Consider the following 10790-nt stretch of genomic DNA (forward strand, 5'->3'; position numbering starts at 1 on the left):
TCTAAAATTCCTTTGTAAATTATTTCTGCGGATATAAATCACAGAGGCATTGGCAATATTGAATGAAAACCTAAAATTCTACAAAGTATAATCATGCCTCGAGAATAACTACAATAAGGATTTCATGGAATGAATAAGTGGGCATCACATTCTCTAAAGCAATGAAACTAGCAATACGGACGCAAAGATACAAAGAAGGTTATTTTTTACTTCGCTGATTATCAAATTACATTAAATTAGTTTTAAACATATTCTTCATGAAAAATGTATTCTATTCTTCATCTTCACTTTCGAATGAAAAAATTTGACAAATCATACGAAATATTTTGATAAGGTGGTAAAAATAATTATGAATGTTTTATTTGCAAATAATCATGATAGAAATAATGAAATGCGGTTGATTACCTTTTAGGCGAAGAAAGGACTTCGAAGTATTTTTGTCAATTTTAAAGTCAATCCGCATTGTTATATTTTATATACCCACAAGGCCATCGGAAGAAAGATGTTAAGGGTTGCCTTGCAATCGTTTGCTTCAGCAGTATCTTTAGAAAAACATTAGTGATTTTTTTAGCGCAGGGACATTTTTAATTTTAATCTAAATATTAAAAAATGAGAAGACGTGTCAATGCCGTGATATACAGATAGAATTTCCCAGATTTTAAGCACTATCAGGAAAATCGTAATTGCAAAGGGAAGATTATACTACTTTATTTCCTTAATTGCTGATGTCTGACGTGATATAATAGTGTTCGAACTAGGTACATCATGACTGAAAGCAATGCGTGGAGGAATCAAAATCGAACATGTTTCGTTCTAGCTCTCGTGAAAAGCGAGGGTTGAACAAACTTGCAAGTAGAAAAACGATTCAGATGGATTCCAGGATCACTTAATGAACTTACTATAGAATAGCATTAATAACACAGGCCAACAAAAAAAAATATTTTTTTTGGTGCCGGGAGTTTTTGAGCTGATATTAACAATATGTGTGGTGCTGAATCCAAATATGATATCTGTTTTTATGTAACAGCTCTACTTTTTTAGATACGGCGCATTTTATGACTAGATTCTTTTAAATATTTGATACTTTACAGAAAATATTTTTCAAATTTAAATCAATCTATAAATAAACCTATTCATAACCACTCTGCAGTGTTTACTTTGAAATCACCTTTATACGTTTGAAAGGGGGAGACAGGCGTACAGAGTGGAGACAGTGTGAAAGGATATCGCTAAGGGATGTGAGAAACCCACGGTGGAAAAGGACCCTAGTCATAAGTGTTGAATAACGACTCATGGGAAGAATCACAGCAAACGGGGGGAGGGGTGGAGAAGAGTAAAAAAGAGGGGATAGGGTAAAAAGAGAGCGTGTCTTTGAAAATGGAGAGGCGGGAGTTATATTATATATATTAGATTATTATCAATAGCACTAGAGTAATAAATTAAAACCCTGGGATATATCCTGCATGTCTTGGAGTCAGATACTCAATTATCAAAGCCGTCTGGTCTGGAGTCTTATACTCTCTGAGATCTAGCTTTGCTAGCTCTGGAGATAGTATTATGATCTGGGCGGAAATAATTTTCTACCAATAGTTTATCATTTCCTCTTATTCGTTCGTACGGAAAACCAAAACGTGCGAATAAAAAATGTATCAACTGCTCAAGTGCATTCATGGAATGTGTGAAAACATTAAAAAAATGAATGCGAAAGCATTGTGTACGCCGAAGCACCGAACAGCAAGGCTTTAAGTAGCTACAAAATGATCATCAAATGCTATCGAAGCGGAAAATGAGTGATGGACTGCAAGACAGGAATCAACACCTTTACTGAGCAAATAATTTTTGTGGAAAAAAAGAGTAAAAAGCACTTTCCGAAAACATTAACCTCAAGTTACACCTCCTCCAGGAAACGTTTTTCGCAAGAACGTGACTGCGGAGGCCGTAGAGGGATTGGATACAAAGGCGCTCCTCGTGGGAAAAAAAGAACGAAAATTCGAGAAAAAATGAAGGTTGTAAAGAATTCGCCCGATGTGAAGGAGGTGCTTCGTATCCCTCCGATGGGCGCAAAAACGGTTTCATAAGCATATACACCCACGGTAAAGAGAGGTATTCGCCGCAAGAAAAGAGTTAAGAACAGACATTAGATAAATTTACAAAGAAAAATTGATAAAAAGGTCTAGGGCCATTTGGTATCCAAATGGTAGGAAGTTTCTTTGGTAGGAGGCATCTCTACCATACATAACCATCATAATACAGAAAAATGAACGATTTATGAAACAAACACTCGCACTGTGAGCTGACAGATTACTACGTTTTTGTATTGATGATCTTTTAATAATTTAATATAAATTTATTCAATTTATATTCAAATATATTAAATTAGAAAACACTTAAATAATTGTGGAATATATAGGTACCCCTTACTGAATAGTTTTGGGGCTACCATCTTACATTTTCTGTACAGGTCTGGTGCAAACATACATGACAAGTAAATTTATTTCTTTGCATTCAGTGATTTGTTATCTTACCGATTGCATTCACTTGTGATATTTCAAAAATGTACCCAAGGATAACTTTCTTACATAAACGCATAATTACATACATACAATATACCTTTTATTGAAAACGTTTTTATGTCACCTTTCTTAACAGAAACTCTACGATTTTACGATTTCATGTTTCTTGGTTATTGCTGGTGGTCAACAATTAAAAATGTAATCAGCTATGAACAGCTACATTGGAGAATCACTCATCAAATAATAAATTTGGTCGTAAGAAGATCGCATGCATAAAAAATATCTTAGAATAGTGCAACCACAGCATAAGGATTAACTTTTCCATCCAGACCGTAATTATCCCGCGTTCTACAGTAAGCCGTTGAGCAAGAAATTTCCGACACGGAAATTATCATGTAGATTAATCCAATAAATTTTCCACTAACTAAGACGGCAGGATGTCACCCGAAGTCAATAAGGAAAGGCGGTTGGATTAATAGGAATTTAATAAGGAACCACGTGACGCTAAGGCGAGATGAATGTAATTAGTGGTTTTGGGAGCCGCCTAGCGACGGCATTAATCCCATTTAGGATGTTGTCATGTGGACGGCAAGTTGACTGGCTGTGGGTATGCGGTATCGCCTTTTTAACTACCCCCTAGAAGCCCCGGAAAGAAAAATTATTTAAAAACATGGAACCATCTCTTAAAACCCTGGCAAAGATTTAACGGAAGTATTCCCATTCGAGAACTTTCCTCACTTAGTAGCACCATGAGAGGATCATTCAAGACAGGTACTGCACAACAAAAGATTAAATGAGCTCTTTTTCAAGCATCACTGATTTTTCTTATCCAAGAAGCACACCACTTTTTTTCAGGAAATTTTAACAGCATCCAGATTCACAGATGTGATAATATGAGTGGGTGAGAAGCAAAGGGGTACAAGTGATTTCTTTTTTTTTTTTTGCTAAAGGCCGTTTTACACGGTACACGGAATTGCGCAATCTGACGTACGTGCGAAGGCGCAATCAAAATTGCGTCGTGTAAAGCGGTGAGTTGCTAGAACACTTGCGAGAATGCGTGGATGTGAGACGGCAAAATAGCCCATGTTCTAATTTCATTCATGCAGTCGCGCAATTTCACGCCATTTTAGAAATTAATGCAGCTCTAACCTGCGCAATTCCGTGCCCCGTGTAAAACGGCCTTAACAGAGTTAGGTAGAGAAATTAGGTAAAGAAAACGAACGTGATCAATTAGATATTTTGTAGTGCATTTGATTTTCCACTTGATGTCAGCACAGAACAAAGACTAACTCGTATCCATTGGCAACCAAGATTTTTATATTTTTTCTAGCATTTAACTGTACCAAACTCTGTTACGAAAAAAATCACTTCTACCCCTTGGCTTCTAACCCACTCATATTTAAAAATTGTCTTGATCATAACACATTCTTTATAGGTGATAGTTTTTAATTCAAAATTCAATTTTTCTCGAAAATACAACAATTCTAAAAAATAACTCACGACCATTAAAACCTAAGGGTATTTAAACCTCATGAAGTAAGTTCCCTCTCATTCTGCTGCCCCTGTGTTTAATCCTGTAAGTGTAACGTGCCGCAGGGAAGGGAACTGGTCCCCCAAACCTGCATTTTTTTAAACACGCGCCAGTGGCTTAGTCCTACATGTTCTCTACCCTCACCTACCCAAATTAGTCGAAGGCCTCAATCACTGAATCAGTAGGCGTGCATACACACGATAACGCTTTCTCTTATTCACTTTAACACCTATCAATACTTTCTAGATTATAAATGAAATTCCCGAAGTCGGTATACCGACCCTTATTTTAGCTCCAGTATTCCGCCTTCCTAATGTTCCAAAACTCTTATTTTTAACTTTTCTAATAACATATTGGAGTAAGAAAAGAAGAGTATTCAGTAAACTAGAGTTATGGGAAGGCTGGGAATCCACTTAGGGGAAAAAAACTCACGAGTATCTTTAAGGGTCAAGAAATAAATCGGGAAAACTTTTTCAAGATGGTGAGGAAGATATAAAAACGGACAGGAACGGCCCTAAGTAGCAACTGCTGGGCGGCGGGCGAGAAGGAAACGACTTTAGCAGACGCATGGAACTGCCTATCGATTACGTGTGAAAATAGAGAGGCAAAACGGTCTCAATGAAACGTATATGAAGAGGAAAGTTAAATACGCACTGATGAGGTAGATAACTGCGCCCTGAATTGATAATTATCCATAAACAATATACCGACGACTTGATAAAACTATTTTATACTAAGGTTGTACAAAGGAGAAGGTGCTTTAATTTCAGCTCTCCCTGACAAATATTGTAAACTCTAATCAAGATTTTATTCTAACTAATACGTACTCATCGGCATCCGTACAAAAAATAAAATTAAGCGTGAAAATACTCGATTGGATTGTCATGATTTTTGATTAAGCCTTTCAAAGTTTCAAAATAGTTGAGCATAAAAGGAATCCAATCATAATAACTCGAAATTTACAAAATAAGAAAACCTTCTAGAAAAAGTATTAATTTGACCTCCAATAATTCAAAAATTGTATTGAAAAAAAATGAAAAAAACAGACGAACATTTCTTTCATCACAGCCTGAAGAAAACTTCAGTGCATTAGCAGGGTAGAGAAGAGACAGTTATAGTATTGCGAAAAATATCGCCCCAACCTCTCCTTACACATACTTGGAAGGAATTAGAGAAAGCTGCAATCATAATATTTTCCCTTTTTCTTCATGATTCTTATTTAAATTCACTTCCGACCACAATATCACACATGTGGCCCATTACGACGGGGAGTTTATGATTATTTCCAAGAGAGAATCACAAACACCTTTGCCGTGGATAGGGGATATGCACTACCCATTTGGGTATTTGGAAACAGGAACCTTCGGTATGGCTTGCGAGCACTTAAACCCGCCGCCACTGGGGCCGACAATATAATGATGCATCTTAGTTAACGAAACGCCAACACCTGAGAAGAGCGTCTACTGGTTCGCAAACTACTTCAACCATTCGCCTCTTAATTCTTCGTGGCAATTTAGGACCTAAATCTCTTCTATATTTTTAAAGTTTTCATTTACATAATATCATCTTTAATATGGAATATTACTACGAGAATCATATACATTTAATTTTAATAGGATTTATTGATTTGTATTTGCTTGCTGTTAATGTATATTTTTCGCATAATATTTATTCTTTGGATACAAGAAAATTTAAAATGCAACAAAGATGATTAAGCTACCGCGCGCCGCGGCGGTTCGCTGGCTCTTTACCTTTACGAAAATCGACATAGGCTGCTAAATCGTTGTCTGTTTACAAGAATTGGTTAAAGCTTCCTCATTCAACTAGGCATATTCATTTAAAGAAAAAATCCAAATTTTCCTAAAAATTTACAAGTAGGATGGAAGATGGTTATCCGTACGGCTCATCCATGAATGTACATTCCAATACCACTCTACTAGTCATCACGAAAGACATGAAATTATTAAATTCTATTAATTAATAAAGTACTAATTTATTAATAATATTTCCAATAGCCATATTCGGGGGAAACAGAACTCTTCTATTTAACACCTACTTCTATTCCAGGTGGTCGTCTTAGGCCATATCTATGTTACCGTTTAAAGTACCATAAAATCAAGATTTCAAGATTAATACTAGATGTTAATGCGGTTTCAATTTTGGCTAGAATTGGAGGAAAATTTCACAAGTTGACTAGACCTTTGAAAAATAAGTCGTTCTACGCCAAGTTGCTCCAAACAAGTATTTTAGCCTATGTTTAGCCTACCCCTTAGGCCAAACTTCACCCCCACGAATGGTGGCGGGATAAGAACAGAGCAGCTGTAAAGTAGACCTTTTCTAAAGACGAAAACCGGGAGATGAGATAGTGAGAGGGAGGGAGTGACGAAATGAGGGTTGAGCCGAGGAAAAAAGAATGGGCTAGGGAATTCTTCCGCTCCATTTAGCAGGAGAGCGAGAGTGGAGGGCCTTTATGGCCTCAAGAACTCACTCCGCACCTTTGGAAAAAGGATGAACAGCGGAAGATATTAAGAAGTTACCCTGCATCAAGAATATACAGCTGAGGGTACTTCGAAATAACTCAAGAAATTATGAATGTGCGGTACTGGAGAGTAAAATCTCTTCCTGAATAACTTATTTTCTTCGCCTAAAATGCCCAGTAGTTAAAGATTAAAATAAGATTATGATTAAAATAGAACAATTAATAGAAGCAGTTCAGTCGCGAAATCCATCATCGAAATATTCGGCGGTATCTCAACTTATTTATGCTTGTAACTCTCAAACATCGCATTCTGGTGGGCTGTAAGTTATTAGGAAATGATTTAACTGTGCAGCCCGATTGAAATACTTTAGAAGTAAAATACGCAGAATTAAAAAAAAACTATACAGCTTACATTTTTAATTGTAATATTTACCTGGTAAACACATTCCTTACATTTCAAGAACTTAACTTTCCACCATTGGACATTGCTTCAAATTTAAATCTGTAATTCTCAAGGAAAATAATTATTTTTTCACACTTATTTTTGCGGCCTAACGTAAGTAGTAGGAGTATTGTTGGATTACTAGCCATTACGTCATTTGCTATGTGTTTCTATTTATATTGAGCCTACATTACGTATTTGAAAGATAAAACTCGAAAGGGAAAAGTCTTAAGAAATACAATAACGGCGTAAGAACTCAGCTCCAACAGGAGGCTCTAATTATTGAGCATGCATTAAAATACCATGCATGTGGGCTCTTGAGTCACTATGTCTCCAGCCTAACAAAAGAAAGATGGTGGAGTATGCTTTGCTTAGAACTGCTTTTGTGATGTGGATGGTAATGACCCAAATCAAAGGGGTGGGAACGAAGAAAAACAGACGATATAAACAGTCGAGTCGGTGCATGCGCTGATTGATGGAGGTAAATACACGAGGAAAACCGTATGAGATGCAGATTAGGTAGGTGGTGAAGGAGATAAGGCTGGGAAAACTATTACTTACTAAGATCCTAGAATTAACTCAGGGGGTTCGAAACAGACGAAATAACGAAATGAAGAATCGATAAACTATAGTTAGCACAGAAGGACATGAATAGATGGATTATATGCTATTAACAAGAGAGGGAAGCTTAGTGAGAGGTAAATGGAATTTTTTTTATGAGTCATTGGAATTTAAATCCCCTTAATTGCGCAGCTGGACAATTCAGCGAATCCACAATATAGAGGATCTCGTAACTACACCTCCAACTGCTTTTCATATCCTGAATCCTTCATTTCATCTTGAAGTACTTCAATAAACTCGATTGTTTCTGGCTTTACCTTGTGAAAATCCATTCTGAACAATAAAAAGGTTTGGTACCTTTTCGCACGATTTATTCAATACGACCGGTTTCTTCGCAGAGGCGACATCATCAGGTACAGAAATCGTTATATTAACTGTTAATATAACGATTTCTATACCTGATGATGTCGCCTCTGCGACGAAACCGGTCGTATTGAATAAATCGTGCGAAAAGGTACCATAACTTTTTATTGTTTTGAAGTACTTCCTTAACTGTATCACTCCTTCCCTGTTGATGCGGTAAACTTAAGGATTTCCCTCGAAAATTGTGTAAGAATAGCAAACTTTTTTAAATTCATTTTAATTCCTTTTACAATTGATCCTCAGATGCTAAAATGAGCAACATACAATAGGTGTACAATGACGTGCATGGTATTTGTCTGTATATGCCTAATGATTTTAATGAAGAGCAAAGGTTTACTTAACAATTCACCTCATTTTATGTCTAATCAACTCGCTCTTTTTCTCATGTCTCCGCCAAAATTCGTGACACTAACTTAGTAGAAATGCACTGTCTATTTGCTCTTTTATGTTATTTCATTCTCAAACTAAGAGACGTATTACCCATGGTCTCTAATTTTACGTTTTTTACGTATTTACTCTAAGGTATCGCGTGTTACTTAAACAGTACGCACACGTCGCGAAAAAAACTTCTTAAAAAATAAATTGAAGAAATTTCGTTTCATGTGCCTTCTTGACGTGGGAAGGCCAGTAAGCTAGTCCATCGTATGAAACGCCACATACCCGACCCCAACATTGTGATCAGTAGAACGCGTCGCTATGGCACTCGAAAGCACATTCTGCAATCAATAGCCTTCAGCCCGTCCTTCGCTCGGAGGTGGTGACGCGGTTGAAGTCCATAGAGGCGAAAGCAAGACTGATGGCTTTTTACGAGATGGGCGAGTGAGATTATTCATATTTCTTCCGCCAGGATGGTCAGGGAGCGCTCTCCTTTAAAATGACGTCCATTCAAGGAGCTACGGGAAAAAGCTGGGAAATATTGACCTTATCCCATTGTACCTACAGTATATCGCGGAACATTTCCTCTTCCTCCCAGAACTTTTTAGCCCTCTTAAACTCCCTTTCGTTCAGGGATATGAACAGCCACATCTCGCCTTTTCTCTCTCCATTTGATCATAACATTTTCTTCGTGGGTCTTCCGCCTTATCTCTTAACGCTATACTCATCCCTTATTCTAAATTCCCAAGCCCTGATTTTCCTGTCACATTTATCCATTCGATTAAGAGACGGTTTTTTTTCCTCTTCTGACCTACTTGAGGCGAGGCGAAAGATTTTTAGTTTTAATAGGACGCGTACTTCCCTTTCTTTCTGCTCGTATCTTGAAAAACCTCGGTCAAAAGTCTTTATTTCGAATTTGAAAATTTATTCGCAGTACTTTCTCAGTTGTAAAGATTTTATATAGCAATGCATTGAAAAAATATTTAGTACGCAGTCACGCGCACGGCTGCAAAATAATATGCACAAAGGATGAAATTCGCTATGAAAAAATCATTTGCCTTACCCGGGTTTCGATCCCGGATCTCCGCTCGGTTCAACCAGACTGACTTTCATCTTGGTGGTGTAACTGGTAGCATACCTTACCGCCAATTGGGAGATCCGGGTTCGTATCCCGGCAAAGCCAAATGATTTTTTTCATAGCGAATTTCATCACAAACATTGCTTCACGAGAAGTAATCTCACACCGACGGGTAAGGAACTCAATTCAGTTCCCAGCACCAAGGATATCAAGAGCAGAGTGGCGCAGTGGAAGCGTGCTGGGCCCATAACCCAGAGGTCCGTGGATCGAAACCACGCTCTGCTAATAGATATTTTTTTAATCGAATATATCATGGTGAGGAATATCATGACTTCCTGGAAGTTGTAACTTCCTCCGTGGCTATAAGTACGGCTTCCCGAAAGGTAGATAATGAGAAACACACCTCGCGCTCTTTCCTTACAATTTTGTCAAATTTGATGAATCGAAAATACAATTCGGCGCTTGGTTCCTAGTTTTTAAAAACGCCTTTGATGCGGTACCTCACTGCAAACTTCTTTAAAAATTACAGCCATCTGGGCTAACCGAAAAAACAGTAAACAGGATAAGCGACTTTCTGAGTGATCGTCAGTAAAAAGTAGTCATTGACGGAACTTGCACTGATGTAGTTAAAGTGACATCAGATCTTCCACAAGGAAACGTAATCGGTCCCCTTTTGTTCGTTATACAGGTAAATTACCTACGCTGTCGAATAAGCAGTAAAGTACTTTAATTTGAGATACGAATTTGATGGAACGTTAATATCCTGACGATACTGTCATCGAATAAAATTGTTTCAGGCTTGATTTTGCGGAAGTTTGCTACATCCATGATAAAAACACTAATGGTAATTTCCACACTATTTAATTCACCACTCAACGATAGACCATGGTTTCAACACTTAGTGTCATTTTCAAGGTCATTTTTTTTAACCTTGACACTGTCATCTTTTGCGAAATTAGTAATCATATTGACTTTGAATTTCTATTATCGGATTTAAAAAAGTTCATTCCAAGAGGCAAGAGTGAGGACTCAAACTTAATCTGAGTAAATGCATGGCGGTACATTTCTTGCGGGGGTCGTCTAACGAACCCCATGCATAATGCTGTGGATGGTTTAAACATAAAGACGACAGATTAAGTGAATTATTTAAGAGTTAAAATCACTTCGAACCTAAGGTGGGGAACAAACTTAGGTAATATTTGTTGCAAAACCATGAAGAAGCTAGCGTCAAGCGTACTTTGCGAAGATTTTCGGAGGAATAGAAAAAGAGAGGTGCTACTTTCCACTCGTCCGACCTCACCTTAAATATGCAGCGAGCGTATGGAATCCTATGAAAGGCTTAATTCGCGAACTTAATAAATTAAAAAGGAAAACTGTGCGATTCGTCA

The 10790-nt window shown here is 37.3% G+C and overlaps 1 non-coding gene across 1 annotated transcript; it reads left to right on the forward strand.

The window, feature by feature from the left end:
- Positions 1-9615: 9615 nt before the first annotated feature.
- On the forward strand, positions 9616-9687 carry Trnam-cau. The gene has a single exon. It is a non-coding gene; the product is annotated as a tRNA-Met (tRNA).
- Positions 9688-10790: the final 1103 nt, after the last annotated feature.

Source organism: Ischnura elegans, chromosome 8, assembly GCF_921293095.1.
Source record: "Ischnura elegans chromosome 8, ioIscEleg1.1, whole genome shotgun sequence".
Lineage (NCBI taxonomy): Eukaryota > Metazoa > Arthropoda > Insecta > Odonata > Coenagrionidae > Ischnura > Ischnura elegans.